The sequence below is a fragment of the Astyanax mexicanus genome, chromosome 7, assembly GCF_023375975.1.
Source record: "Astyanax mexicanus isolate ESR-SI-001 chromosome 7, AstMex3_surface, whole genome shotgun sequence".
In the NCBI taxonomy this organism is placed as follows: domain Eukaryota; kingdom Metazoa; phylum Chordata; class Actinopteri; order Characiformes; family Acestrorhamphidae; genus Astyanax; species Astyanax mexicanus.
Genome location: NC_064414.1, coordinates 11,518,396 through 11,530,000, shown reverse-complemented (window position 1 = coordinate 11,530,000; position 11,605 = coordinate 11,518,396). Strand labels below are relative to the sequence as shown.

Here is an 11,605-nt window from a genome sequence, read left to right as displayed (position 1 = left end):
ATTTTTCTCATTGGAGTAAAATCTTGTACCAACAGCAAACGGAACTTTTCTAAGTAAGACCCACAGTTTTCTCCAAAAAAAGTCAGAAATCAACTCAAACAAGATGTTGCAATTGCTTCAGTCTTTCAACTACAAGTCAATGCACTCTCTGTGGCACCACAAAGTCATTGCAATTCTATGAAGACAAGAGGAACATTTCTGAAATGTTGAGCTTCTTTGTTCTACATCAAAGCAAACAAGTAGCACAACTTTCGACTCTGGTGGGACTCGAACCCACAACCTTTGAATTGCTCCAGCTTATCATCTAGAAGTCCAATGCGCTATCCATTGCGCCACAGAGCCTGCACACCCCATCTTGACCAAGAGTGACCAGTTTTCTGTGAAAACAAATGTTGCAAGTCTAAAAAAGAAGTCCTTACTAAAATATAATTGCATATTGATCAAACCAAAGGCACCGCTGGGATTCGAACCCAGGATCTCCTGTTTACTAGACAGGCACTTTAACCAACTAAGCCACCGCGCCACACGTCTTCTTTACAACGTGTAGATCATTACAATGTTCAAGGGAAACCGGGCTGATTTTTCTCACTGGAGTAAAATCTTGTACCAACGACAAACAGAACTTTTCTAAGTAAGACCCACAGTTTTCTCCAAATAAGTCAGAAATCAACTCAAACAAGATGTTGCAATTGCTTCAGTCTTTCAACTACAAATCAATGCACTCTCTGTGGCACCACAAAGTCATTGCAATTCTATGAAGACAAGAGGAATATTTCTGAAATGTTGACCTTCTTTGTTCTACATCAAAAGCAAATAATCAGCACAACTTTCGACTCTGGTGGGACTCGAACCCACAACCTTTGAATTGCTCCATCTTATCATCTAGAAGTCCAATGCGCTATCCATTGCGCCACAGAGCCTGCACACCCCATCTTGACCAAGAGTGACCAGTTTTCTGTGAAAACAAATGTTGCAAGTCTAAAAAAGAAGTCCTGACTAAAAGATCATTGCATATTGATCAAACCAAGGCACCGCTGGGATTCGAACCCAGGATCTCCTGTTTACTAGACAGGCACTTTAACCAACTAAGCCACGGCGCCACACGTCTTCTGTACAACGTGTAGATCATTACAATGTTCAAGGGAAACCGGGCTGATTTTTCTCACTGGAGTAAAATCTTGTACCAACAGCAAACAGAACTTTTCTAAGTAAGACCCACAGTTTTCTCCAAAAAAAGTCAGAAATCAACTCAAACAAGATGTTGCAATTGCTTCAATCTTTCAACTACAAGTCAATGCACTCTCTGTGGCACCACAAAGTCATTGCAATTCTATGAAGACAAGAGGAATATTTCTGAAATGTTGAGCTTCTTTGTTCTGCATCAAAGCAAACAACTAGCACAACTTTCGACTCTGGTGGGACTCGAACCCACAACCTTTGAATTGCTCCATCTTATCAGCTAGAAGTCCAATGCGCTGTCCATTGCGCCACAGAGCCTGTACTCCCCATCTTGACCAAGAGTGACCAGTTTTCTGTGAAAACAAATGTTGCAAGTCTAAAAAAGAAGTCCTGACTAAAAGATCATTGCATATTGATCAAACCAAGGCACCGCTGGGATTCGAACCCAGGATCTCCTGTTTACTAGACAGGCACTTTAACCAAATAAGCCACGGCGCCACACGCCTTCCGTTCAAGGTGTAGATCATTACAATGTTCAAGGGAAACTGGTCCTGATTTTTCTCATTGGAGTAAAATCTTGTACCAACAGCAAACAGAACTTTTCTAAGTAAGACCCACAGTTTTCTCCAAAAAAAGTCAGAAATCAACTCAAACAAGATGTTGTAATTGCTTCAATCTTTCAACTACAAGTCAATGCACTCTCTGTGGCACCACAAGGTCATTGCAATTTTATGAAGACAAGAGGAATATTTCTGAAATGATGAGCTTCTTTGTTCTGCATCAAAGTAAACAACTAGCACAACTTTCGACTCTGGTGGGACTCGAACCCACAACCTTTGAATTGCTCCAGCTTATCATCTAGAAGTCCAATGCGCTATCCATTGCGCCACAGAGCCTGCACACACCATCTTGACCAAGAGTGACCAGTTTTCTGTGAAAACAAATGTTGCAAGTCTAAAAAAGAAGTCCTGACTAAAAGATCATTGCATATTGATCAAACCAAGGCACCGCTGGGATTCGAACCCAGGATCTCCTGTTTACTAGACAGGCACTTTAACCAACTAAGCCACGGCGCCACACGTCTTCTGTACAACGTGTAGATCATTACAATGTTCAAGGGAAACCGGGCTGATTTTTCTCACTGGAGTAAAATCTTGTACCAACAGCAAACAGAACTTTTCTAAGTAAGACCCACAGTTTTCTCCAAAAAAAGTCAGAAATCAACTCAAACAAGATGTTGCAATTGCTTCAATCTTTCAACTACAAGTCAATGCACTCTCTGTGGCACCACAAAGTCATTGCAATTCTATGAAGACAAGAGGAATATTTCTGAAATGTTGAGCTTCTTTGTTCTGCATCAAAGCAAACAACTAGCACAACTTTCGACTCTGGTGGGACTCGAAACCACAACCTTTGAATTGCTCCATCTTATCAGCTAGAAGTCCAATGCGCTGTCCATTGCGCCACAGAGCCTGTACTCCCCATCTTGACCAAGAGTGACCAGTTTTCTGTGAAAACAAATGTTGCAAGTCTAAAAAAGAAGTCCTGACTAAAAGATCATTGCATATTGATCAAACCAAGGCACCGCTGGGATTCGAACCCAGGATCTCCTGTTTACTAGACAGGCACTTTAACCAAATAAGCCACGGCGCCACACGCCTTCCGTTCAAGGTGTAGATCATTACAATGTTCAAGGGAAACTGGTCCTGATTTTTCTCATTGGAGTAAAATCTTGTACCAACAGCAAACAGAACTTTTCTAAGTAAGACCCACAGTTTTCTCCAAAAAAAGTCAGAAATCAACTCAAACAAGATGTTGTAATTGCTTCAATCTTTCAACTACAAGTCAATGCACTCTCTGTGGCACCACAAGGTCATTGCAATTTTATGAAGACAAGAGGAATATTTCTGAAATGATGAGCTTCTTTGTTCTGCATCAAAGTAAACAACTAGCACAACTTTCGACTCTGGTGGGACTCGAACCCACAACCTTTGAATTGCTCCATCTTATCATCTAGAAGTCCAATGCGCTGTCCATTGCGCCACAGAGCCTGTACTCTCCATCTTGACCAAGAGTGACCAGTTTTCTGTGAAAACACATGTTGCAAGTCTAAAAAGGAAGTCCTTACTAAAAGATAATTGCATATTGATCAAACCAAAGGCACCGCTGGGATTCGAACCCAGGATCTCCTGTTTACTAGACAGGCACTTTAACCAACTAAGCCACGGCGCCACACACCTTCCGTTCAAGGTGTAGATCATTACAATGTTCAAGGGAAACCGGGCTGATTTTTCTCATTGGAGTAAAATCTTGTACCAACAGCAAACGGAACTTTTCTAAGTAAGACCCACAGTTTTCTCCAAAAAAAGTCAGAAATCAACTCAAACAAGATGTTGCAATTGCTTCAGTCTTTCAACTACAAGTCAATGCACTCTCTGTGGCACCACAAAGTCATTGCAATTCTATGAAGACAAGAGGAACATTTCTGAAATGTTGAGCTTCTTTGTTCTACATCAAAGCAAACAAGTAGCACAACTTTCGACTCTGGTGGGACTCGAACCCACAACCTTTGAATTGCTCCAGCTTATCATCTAGAAGTCCAATGCGCTATCCATTGCGCCACAGAGCCTGCATGCCCCATCTTGACCAAGAGTGACCAGTTTTCTGTGAAAACAAATGTTGCAAGTCTAAAAAAGAAGTCCTTACTAAAATATAATTGCATATTGATCAAACCAAAGGCACCGCTGGGATTCGAACCCAGGATCTCCTGTTTACTAGACAGGCACTTTAACCAACTAAGCCACCGCGCCACACGTCTTCTTTACAACGTGTAGATCATTACAATGTTCAAGGGAAACCGGGCTGATTTTTCTCACTGGAGTAAAATCTTGTACCAACGACAAACAGAACTTTTCTAAGTAAGACCCACAGTTTTCTCCAAATAAGTCAGAAATCAACTCAAACAAGATGTTGCAATTGCTTCAGTCTTTCAACTACAAATCAATGCACTCTCTGTGGCACCACAAAGTCATTGCAATTCTATGAAGACAAGAGGAATATTTCTGAAATGTTGACCTTCTTTGTTCTACATCAAAAGCAAATAATCAGCACAACTTTCGACTCTGGTGGGACTCGAACCCACAACCTTTGAATTGCTCCATCTTATCATCTAGAAGTCCAATGCGCTATCCATTGCCCCACAGAGCCTGCACACCCCATCTTTACCAAGAGTGACCAGTTTTCTGTGAAAACAAATGTTGCAAGTCTAAAAAAGAAGTCCTGACTAAAAGATCATTGCATATTGATCAAACCAAGGCACCGCTGGGATTCGAACCCAGGATCTCCTGTTTACTAGACAGGCACTTTAACCAACTAAGCCACGGCGCCACACACCTTCCGTTCAAGGTGTAGATCATTACAATGTTCAAGGGAAACCGGGCTGATTTTTCTCATTGGAGTAAAATCTTGTACCAACAGCAAACGGAACTTTTCTAAGTAAGACCCACAGTTTTCTCCAAAAAAAGTCAGAAATCAACTCAAACAAGATGTTGCAATTGCTTCAGTCTTTCAACTACAAGTCAATGCACTCTCTGTGGCACCACAAAGTCATTGCAATTCTATGAAGACAAGAGGAACATTTCTGAAATGTTGAGCTTCTTTGTTCTACATCAAAGCAAACAAGTAGCACAACTTTCGATTCTGGTGGGACTCGAACCCACAACCTTTGAATTGCTCCAGCTTATCATCTAGAAGTCCAATGCGCTATCCATTGCGCCACAGAGCCTACACACCCCATCTTGACCAAGAGTGACCAGTTTTCTGTGAAAACAAATGTTGCAAGTCTAAAAAAGAAGTCCTTACTAAAATATAATTGCATATTGATCAAACCAAAGGCACCGCTGGGATTCGAACCCAGGATCTCCTGTTTACTAGACAGGCACTTTAACCAACTAAGCCACGGCGCCACACGTCTTCTTTACAACGTGTAGATCATTACAATGTTCAAGGGAAACCGGGCTGATTTTTCTCATTGGAGTAAAATCTTGTACCAACAGCAAACGGAACTTTTCTAAGTAAGACCCACAGTTTTCTCCAAAAAAAGTCAGAAATCAACTCAAACAAGATGTTGCAATTGCTTCAGTCTTTCAACTACAAGTCAATGCACTCTCTGTGGCAACACAAAGTCATTGTAATTCTATGAAGACAAGTGGAATAATTCTGAAATGTTGAGCTTCTTTGTTCTACATCAAAAGCAAATAATCAGCACAACTTTCGACTCTGGTGGGACTCGAACCCACAACCTTTGAATTGCTCCATCTTATCATCTAGAAGTCCAATGCGCTATCCATTGCCCCACAGAGCCTGCACACCCCATCTTGACCAAGAGTGACCAGTTTTCTGTGAAAACAAAAGTTGCAAGTCTAAAAAAGAAGTCCTGACTAAAAGATCATTGCATATTGATCAAACCAAGGCACCGCTGGGATTCGAACCCAGGATCTCCTGTTTACTAGACAGGCACTTTAACCAACTAAGCCACGGCGCCACACACCTTCCGTTCAAGGTGTAGATCATTACAATGTTCAAGGGAAACCGGGCTGATTTTTCTCATTGGAGTAAAATCTTGTACCAACAGCAAACGGAACTTTTCTAAGTAAGACCCACAGTTTTCTCCAAAAAAAGTCAGAAATCAACTCAAACAAGATGTTGCAATTGCTTCAGTCTTTCAACTACAAGTCAATGCACTCTCTGTGGCACCACAAAGTCATTGCAATTCTATGAAGACAAGAGGAACATTTCTGAAATGTTGAGCTTCTTTGTTCTACATCAAAGCAAACACGAAGCACAACTTTCGACTCTGGTGGGACTCGAACCCACAACCTTTGAATTGCTCCAGCTGATCATCTAGAAGTCCAATGCGCTATCCATTGCGCCACAGAGCCTGCACACCCCATATTGACCAAGAGTGACCAGTTTTCTGTGAAAACAAATGTTGCAAGTCTAAAAAAGAAGTCCTTACTAAAATATAATTGCATATTGATTAAACCAAAGGCACCGCTGGGATTCGAACCCAGGATCTCCTGTTTACTAGACAGGCACTTTAACCAACTAAGCCACGGCGCCACACGTCTTCTTTACAACGTGTAGATCATTACAATGTTCAAGGGAAACCGGGCTGATTTTTCTCACTGGAGTAAAATCTTGTACCAACGACAAACAGAACTTTTCTAAGTAAGACCCACAGTTTTCTCCAAATAAGTCAGAAATCAACTCAAACAAGATGTTACAATTGCTTCAGTCTTTCAACTACAAGTCAATGCACTCTCTGTGGCACCACAAAGTCATTGCAATTCTATGAAGACAAGAGGAATATTTCTGAAATGTTGAGCTTCTTTGTTCTACATCAAAAGCAAATAATCAGCACAACTTTCGACTCTGGTGGGACTCGAACCCACAACCTTTGAATTGCTCCATCTTATCATCTAGAAGTCCAATGCGCTATCCATTGCGCCACAGAGCCTGCACACCCCATCTTGACCAAGAGTGACCAGTTTTCTGTGAAAACAAATGTTGCAAGTCTAAAAAAGAGGTCCTGACTAAAAGATCATTGCATATTGATCAAACCAAGGCACCGCTGGGATTCGAACCCAGGATCTCCTGTTTACTAGACAGGCACTTTAACCAACTAAGCCACGGCGCCACACACCATCCGTTCAAGGTGTAGATCATTACAATGTTCAAGGGAAACCGGGCTGATTTTTCTCATTGGAGTAAAATCTTGTACCAACAGCAAACGGAACTTTTCTAAGTAAGACCCACAGTTTTCTCCAAAAAAAAGTCAGAAATCAACTCAAACAAGATGTTGCAATTGCTTCAGTCTTTCAACTACAAGTCAATGCACTCTCTGTGGCACCACAAAGTCATTGCAATTCTATGAAGACAAGAGGAATATTTCTGAAATGTTGAGCTTCTTTGTTCTGCATCAAAGCAAACAACTAGCACAACTTTCTACTCTGGTGGGACTCGAAACCACAACCTTTGAATTGCTCCAGCTTATCATCTAGAAGTCCAATGCACTATCCATTGCGCCACAGAGCCTGCACACCCCATCTTGACCAAGAGTGACCAGTTTTCTGTGAAAACAAATGTTGCAAGTCTAAAAAAGAAGTCCTGACTAAAAGATCATTGCATATTGATCAAACCAAGGCACCGCTGGGATTCGAACCCAGGATCTCCTGTTTACTAGACAGGCACTTTAACCAACTAAGCCACGGCGTCACACGCCTTCCGTTCAAGGTGTAGATCATTACAATGTTCAAGGGAAACTGGTCATGATTTTTCTCATTGGAGTAAAATCTTGTACCAACAGCAAACAGAACTTTTCTAAGTAAGACCCACAGTTTTCTCCAAAAAAAAGTCAGAAATCAACTCAAACAAGATGTTGCAATTGCTTCAATCTTTCAACTACAAGTCAATGCACTCTCTGTGGCACCACAAAGTCATTGCAATTCTATGAAGACAAGAGGAATATTTCTGAAATGTTGAGCTTCTTTGTTCTGCATCAAAGCAAACAACTAGCACAACTTTCGACTCTGGTGGGACTCGAACCCACAACCTTTGAATTGCTCCAGCTTATCATCTAGAAGTCCAATGCGCTATCCATTGCGCCACAGAGCCTGCACACGAAAAGATTACCAAGAGTGACCAGTTTTCTGTGAAAACAAATGTTGCAAGTCTAAAAAAGAAGTCCTTACTAAAATATAATTGCATATTGATCAAACCAAAGGCACCGCTGGGATTCGAACCCAGGATCTCCTGTTTACTAGACAGGCACTTTAACCAACTAAGCCACGGCGCCACACGTCTTCTGTACAACGTGTAGATCATTACAATGTTCAAGGGAAACCGGGCTGATTTTTCTCACTGGAGTAAAATCTTGTACCAACAGCAAACAGAACTTTTCTAAGTAAGACCCACAGTTTTCTCCAAAAAAAGTCAGAAATCAACTCAAACAAGATGTTGCAATTGCTTCAATCTTTCAACTACAAGTCAATGCACTCTCTGTGGCACCACAAAGTCATTGCAATTCTATGAAGACAAGAGGAATATTTCTGAAATGTTGAGCTTCTTTGTTCTGCATCAAAGCAAACAACTAGCACAACTTTCGACTCTGGTGGGACTCGAACCCACAACCTTTGAATTGCTCCATCTTATCAGCTAGAAGTCCAATGCGCTGTCCATTGCGCCACAGAGCCTGTACTCCCCATCTTGACCAAGAGTGACCAGTTTTCTGTGAAAACAAATGTTGCAAGTCTAAAAAAGAAGTCCTGACTAAAAGATCATTGCATATTGATCAAACCAAGGCACCGCTGGGATTCGAACCCAGGATCTCCTGTTTACTAGACAGGCACTTTAACCAAATAAGCCACGGCGCCACACGCCTTCCGTTCAAGGTGTAGATCATTACAATGTTCAAGGGAAACTGGTCCTGATTTTTCTCATTGGAGTAAAATCTTGTACCAACAGCAAACAGAACTTTTCTAAGTAAGACCCACAGTTTTCTCCAAAAAAAGTCAGAAATCAACTCAAACAAGATGTTGTAATTGCTTCAATCTTTCAACTACAAGTCAATGCACTCTCTGTGGCACCACAAGGTCATTGCAATTTTATGAAGACAAGAGGAATATTTCTGAAATGATGAGCTTCTTTGTTCTGCATCAAAGTAAACAACTAGCACAACTTTCGACTCTGGTGGGACTCGAACCCACAACCTTTGAATTGCTCCATCTTATCATCTAGAAGTCCAATGCGCTGTCCATTGCGCCACAGAGCCTGTACTCTCCATCTTGACCAAGAGTGACCAGTTTTCTGTGAAAACACATGTTGCAAGTCTAAAAAGGAAGTCCTTACTAAAAGATAATTGCATATTGATCAAACCAAAGGCACCGCTGGGATTCGAACCCAGGATCTCCTGTTTACTAGACAGGCACTTTAACCAACTAAGCCACCGCGCCACACGTCTTCTTTACAACGTGTAGATCATTACAATGTTCAAGGGAAACCGGGCTGATTTTTCTCACTGGAGTAAAATCTTGTACCAACGACAAACAGAACTTTTCTAAGTAAGACCCACAGTTTTCTCCAAATAAGTCAGAAATCAACTCAAACAAGATGTTGCAATTGCTTCAGTCTTTCAACTACAAATCAATGCACTCTCTGTGGCACCACAAAGTCATTGCAATTCTATGAAGACAAGAGGAATATTTCTGAAATGTTGACCTTCTTTGTTCTACATCAAAAGCAAATAATCAGCACAACTTTCAACTCTGGTGGGACTCGAACCCACAACCTTTGAATTGCTCCATCTTATCATCTAGAAGTCCAATGCGCTATCCCTTGCCCCACAGAGCCTGCACACCCCATCTTTACCAAGAGTGACCAGTTTTCTGTGAAAACAAATGTTGCAAGTCTAAAAAAGAAGTCCTGACTAAAAGATCATTGCATATTGATCAAACCAAGGCACCGCTTGGATTCGAACCCAGGATCTCCTGTTTACTAGACAGGCACTTTAACCAACTAAGCCACGGCGCCACACACCTTCCGTTCAAGGTGTAGATCATTACAATGTTCAAGGGAAACCGGGCTGATTTTTCTCATTGGAGTAAAATCTTGTACCAACAGCAAACGGAACTTTTCTAAGTAAGACCCACAGTTTTCTCCAAAAAAAGTCAGAAATCAACTCAAACAAGATGTTGCAATTGCTTCAGTCTTTCAACTACAAGTCAATGCACTCTCTGTGGCACCACAAAGTCATTGCAATTCTATGAAGACAAGAGGAACATTTCTGAAATGTTGAGCTTCTTTGTTCTACATCAAAGCAAACAAATAGCACAACTTTCGACTCTGGTGGGACTCGAACCCACAACCTTTGAATTGCTCCAGCTTATCATCTAGAAGTCCAATGCGCTATCCATTGCGCCACAGAGCCTACACACCCCATCTTGACCAAGAGTGACCAGTTTTCTGTGAAAACAAATGTTGCAAGTCTAAAAAAGAAGTCCTTACTAAAATATAATTGCATATTGATCAAACCAAAGGCACCGCTGGGATTCGAACCCAGGATCTCCTGTTTACTAGACAGGCACTTTAACCAACTAAGCCACGGCGCCACACGTCTTCTTTACAACGTGTAGATCATTACAATGTTCAAGGGAAACCGGGCTGATTTTTCTCACTGGAGTAAAATCTTGTACCAACGACAAACAGAACTTTTCTAAGTAAGACCCACAGTTTTCTCCAAAAAAGTCAGAAATCAACTCAAACAAGATGTTGCAATTGCTTCAGTCTTTCAACTACAAGTCAATGCACTCTCTGTGGCAACACAAAGTCATTGTAATTCTATGAAGACAAGTGGAATAATTCTGAAATGTTGAGCTTCTTTGTTCTACATCAAAAGCAAATAATCAGCACAACTTTCGACTCTGGTGGGACTCGAACCCACAACCTTTGAATTGCTCCATCTTATCATCTAGAAGTCCAATGCGCTATCCATTGCGCCACAGAGCCTACACACCCCATCTTGACCAAGAGTGACCAGTTTTCTGTGAAAACAAATGTTGCAAGTCTAAAAAAGAAGTCCTGACTAAAAGATCATTGCATATTGATCAAACCAAGGCACCGCTGGGATTCGAACCCAGGATCTCCTGTTTACTAGACAGGCACTTTAACCAACTAAGCCACAGCGCCACACACCTTCAGCTCAAGGTGTAGATCATTACAATGTTCAAGGGAAACTGGTCCTGATTTTTCTCATTGGAGTAAAATCTTGTACCAACAGCAAACGGAACTTTTCTAAGTAAGACCCACAGTTTTCTCCAAAAAAAGTCAGAAATCAACTCAAACAAGATGTTGCAATTGCTTCAGTCTTTCAACTACAAGTCAATGCACTCTCTGTGGCACCACAAAGTCATTGCAATTCTATGAAGACAAGAGGAATATTTCTGAAATGTTGAGCTTCTTTGTTCTGCATCAAAGCAAACAACTAGCACAACTTTCTACTCTGGTGGGACTCGAACCCACAACCTTTGAATTGCTCCAGCTTATCATCTAGAAGTCCAATGCGCTATCCATTGCGCCACAGAGCCTGCACACTCCAAGATGACCAAGAGTGACCAGTTTTCTGTGAAAACAAATGGTGCAAGTCTAAAAAAGAAGTCCTTACTAAAAGATAATTGCATATTGATCAAACCAAAGGCACCGCTGGGATTTGAACCCAGGATCTCCTGTTTACTAGACAGGCACTTTAACCAACTAAGCCACGGCGCCACACGTCTTCTGTACAACGTGTAGATCATTACAATGTTCAAGGGAAACCGGGCTGATTTTTCTCACTGGAGTAAAATCTTGTACCAACGACAAACAGAACTTT

General features: G+C 41.4%; 31 non-coding genes across 31 annotated transcripts; all 31 read right to left on the bottom strand.

Annotated features, from left to right (window-relative positions):
• Positions 1–252: 252 nt before the first annotated feature.
• On the bottom strand, positions 253–342 carry trnar-ucu (transfer RNA arginine (anticodon UCU)). The gene is given in 2 exon segments: positions 253–288; positions 306–342. It is a non-coding gene; the product is annotated as a tRNA-Arg (tRNA).
• Positions 343–449: 107 nt separating this feature from the next.
• trnat-agu (transfer RNA threonine (anticodon AGU)) lies at positions 450–523 on the bottom strand. Its single transcript has one exon. It is a non-coding gene; the product is annotated as a tRNA-Thr (tRNA).
• A 307-nt stretch (positions 524–830) lies between these two features.
• trnar-ucu (transfer RNA arginine (anticodon UCU)) lies at positions 831–920 on the bottom strand. Its single transcript is given in 2 exon segments — positions 831–866; positions 884–920. It is a non-coding gene; the product is annotated as a tRNA-Arg (tRNA).
• Positions 921–1,026: 106 nt separating this feature from the next.
• trnat-agu (transfer RNA threonine (anticodon AGU)) lies at positions 1,027–1,100 on the bottom strand. Its single transcript has one exon. It is a non-coding gene; the product is annotated as a tRNA-Thr (tRNA).
• A 307-nt stretch (positions 1,101–1,407) lies between these two features.
• Positions 1,408–1,497, bottom strand: trnar-ucu (transfer RNA arginine (anticodon UCU)). The gene is given in 2 exon segments: positions 1,408–1,443; positions 1,461–1,497. It is a non-coding gene; the product is annotated as a tRNA-Arg (tRNA).
• A 488-nt stretch (positions 1,498–1,985) lies between these two features.
• On the bottom strand, positions 1,986–2,075 carry trnar-ucu (transfer RNA arginine (anticodon UCU)). The gene is given in 2 exon segments: positions 1,986–2,021; positions 2,039–2,075. It is a non-coding gene; the product is annotated as a tRNA-Arg (tRNA).
• Positions 2,076–2,181: 106 nt separating this feature from the next.
• On the bottom strand, positions 2,182–2,255 carry trnat-agu (transfer RNA threonine (anticodon AGU)). The gene has a single exon. It is a non-coding gene; the product is annotated as a tRNA-Thr (tRNA).
• A 307-nt stretch (positions 2,256–2,562) lies between these two features.
• On the bottom strand, positions 2,563–2,652 carry trnar-ucu (transfer RNA arginine (anticodon UCU)). The gene is given in 2 exon segments: positions 2,563–2,598; positions 2,616–2,652. It is a non-coding gene; the product is annotated as a tRNA-Arg (tRNA).
• A 488-nt stretch (positions 2,653–3,140) lies between these two features.
• Positions 3,141–3,230, bottom strand: trnar-ucu (transfer RNA arginine (anticodon UCU)). Its single transcript is given in 2 exon segments — positions 3,141–3,176; positions 3,194–3,230. It is a non-coding gene; the product is annotated as a tRNA-Arg (tRNA).
• Positions 3,231–3,337: 107 nt separating this feature from the next.
• trnat-agu (transfer RNA threonine (anticodon AGU)) lies at positions 3,338–3,411 on the bottom strand. Its single transcript has one exon. It is a non-coding gene; the product is annotated as a tRNA-Thr (tRNA).
• Positions 3,412–3,718: 307 nt separating this feature from the next.
• Positions 3,719–3,808, bottom strand: trnar-ucu (transfer RNA arginine (anticodon UCU)). The gene is given in 2 exon segments: positions 3,719–3,754; positions 3,772–3,808. It is a non-coding gene; the product is annotated as a tRNA-Arg (tRNA).
• A 107-nt stretch (positions 3,809–3,915) lies between these two features.
• trnat-agu (transfer RNA threonine (anticodon AGU)) lies at positions 3,916–3,989 on the bottom strand. The gene has a single exon. It is a non-coding gene; the product is annotated as a tRNA-Thr (tRNA).
• A 503-nt stretch (positions 3,990–4,492) lies between these two features.
• trnat-agu (transfer RNA threonine (anticodon AGU)) lies at positions 4,493–4,566 on the bottom strand. The gene has a single exon. It is a non-coding gene; the product is annotated as a tRNA-Thr (tRNA).
• A 307-nt stretch (positions 4,567–4,873) lies between these two features.
• Positions 4,874–4,963, bottom strand: trnar-ucu (transfer RNA arginine (anticodon UCU)). The gene is given in 2 exon segments: positions 4,874–4,909; positions 4,927–4,963. It is a non-coding gene; the product is annotated as a tRNA-Arg (tRNA).
• A 107-nt stretch (positions 4,964–5,070) lies between these two features.
• trnat-agu (transfer RNA threonine (anticodon AGU)) lies at positions 5,071–5,144 on the bottom strand. Its single transcript has one exon. It is a non-coding gene; the product is annotated as a tRNA-Thr (tRNA).
• Positions 5,145–5,648: 504 nt separating this feature from the next.
• trnat-agu (transfer RNA threonine (anticodon AGU)) lies at positions 5,649–5,722 on the bottom strand. The gene has a single exon. It is a non-coding gene; the product is annotated as a tRNA-Thr (tRNA).
• Positions 5,723–6,029: 307 nt separating this feature from the next.
• On the bottom strand, positions 6,030–6,119 carry trnar-ucu (transfer RNA arginine (anticodon UCU)). Its single transcript is given in 2 exon segments — positions 6,030–6,065; positions 6,083–6,119. It is a non-coding gene; the product is annotated as a tRNA-Arg (tRNA).
• A 107-nt stretch (positions 6,120–6,226) lies between these two features.
• Positions 6,227–6,300, bottom strand: trnat-agu (transfer RNA threonine (anticodon AGU)). The gene has a single exon. It is a non-coding gene; the product is annotated as a tRNA-Thr (tRNA).
• A 307-nt stretch (positions 6,301–6,607) lies between these two features.
• On the bottom strand, positions 6,608–6,697 carry trnar-ucu (transfer RNA arginine (anticodon UCU)). Its single transcript is given in 2 exon segments — positions 6,608–6,643; positions 6,661–6,697. It is a non-coding gene; the product is annotated as a tRNA-Arg (tRNA).
• Positions 6,698–6,803: 106 nt separating this feature from the next.
• Positions 6,804–6,877, bottom strand: trnat-agu (transfer RNA threonine (anticodon AGU)). Its single transcript has one exon. It is a non-coding gene; the product is annotated as a tRNA-Thr (tRNA).
• Positions 6,878–7,764: 887 nt separating this feature from the next.
• Positions 7,765–7,854, bottom strand: trnar-ucu (transfer RNA arginine (anticodon UCU)). The gene is given in 2 exon segments: positions 7,765–7,800; positions 7,818–7,854. It is a non-coding gene; the product is annotated as a tRNA-Arg (tRNA).
• Positions 7,855–7,961: 107 nt separating this feature from the next.
• Positions 7,962–8,035, bottom strand: trnat-agu (transfer RNA threonine (anticodon AGU)). Its single transcript has one exon. It is a non-coding gene; the product is annotated as a tRNA-Thr (tRNA).
• A 307-nt stretch (positions 8,036–8,342) lies between these two features.
• trnar-ucu (transfer RNA arginine (anticodon UCU)) lies at positions 8,343–8,432 on the bottom strand. Its single transcript is given in 2 exon segments — positions 8,343–8,378; positions 8,396–8,432. It is a non-coding gene; the product is annotated as a tRNA-Arg (tRNA).
• Positions 8,433–8,920: 488 nt separating this feature from the next.
• trnar-ucu (transfer RNA arginine (anticodon UCU)) lies at positions 8,921–9,010 on the bottom strand. The gene is given in 2 exon segments: positions 8,921–8,956; positions 8,974–9,010. It is a non-coding gene; the product is annotated as a tRNA-Arg (tRNA).
• Positions 9,011–9,117: 107 nt separating this feature from the next.
• On the bottom strand, positions 9,118–9,191 carry trnat-agu (transfer RNA threonine (anticodon AGU)). Its single transcript has one exon. It is a non-coding gene; the product is annotated as a tRNA-Thr (tRNA).
• Positions 9,192–10,075: 884 nt separating this feature from the next.
• On the bottom strand, positions 10,076–10,165 carry trnar-ucu (transfer RNA arginine (anticodon UCU)). The gene is given in 2 exon segments: positions 10,076–10,111; positions 10,129–10,165. It is a non-coding gene; the product is annotated as a tRNA-Arg (tRNA).
• Positions 10,166–10,272: 107 nt separating this feature from the next.
• Positions 10,273–10,346, bottom strand: trnat-agu (transfer RNA threonine (anticodon AGU)). Its single transcript has one exon. It is a non-coding gene; the product is annotated as a tRNA-Thr (tRNA).
• Positions 10,347–10,653: 307 nt separating this feature from the next.
• On the bottom strand, positions 10,654–10,743 carry trnar-ucu (transfer RNA arginine (anticodon UCU)). Its single transcript is given in 2 exon segments — positions 10,654–10,689; positions 10,707–10,743. It is a non-coding gene; the product is annotated as a tRNA-Arg (tRNA).
• A 106-nt stretch (positions 10,744–10,849) lies between these two features.
• On the bottom strand, positions 10,850–10,923 carry trnat-agu (transfer RNA threonine (anticodon AGU)). The gene has a single exon. It is a non-coding gene; the product is annotated as a tRNA-Thr (tRNA).
• Positions 10,924–11,231: 308 nt separating this feature from the next.
• On the bottom strand, positions 11,232–11,321 carry trnar-ucu (transfer RNA arginine (anticodon UCU)). The gene is given in 2 exon segments: positions 11,232–11,267; positions 11,285–11,321. It is a non-coding gene; the product is annotated as a tRNA-Arg (tRNA).
• A 107-nt stretch (positions 11,322–11,428) lies between these two features.
• Positions 11,429–11,502, bottom strand: trnat-agu (transfer RNA threonine (anticodon AGU)). The gene has a single exon. It is a non-coding gene; the product is annotated as a tRNA-Thr (tRNA).
• Positions 11,503–11,605: the final 103 nt, after the last annotated feature.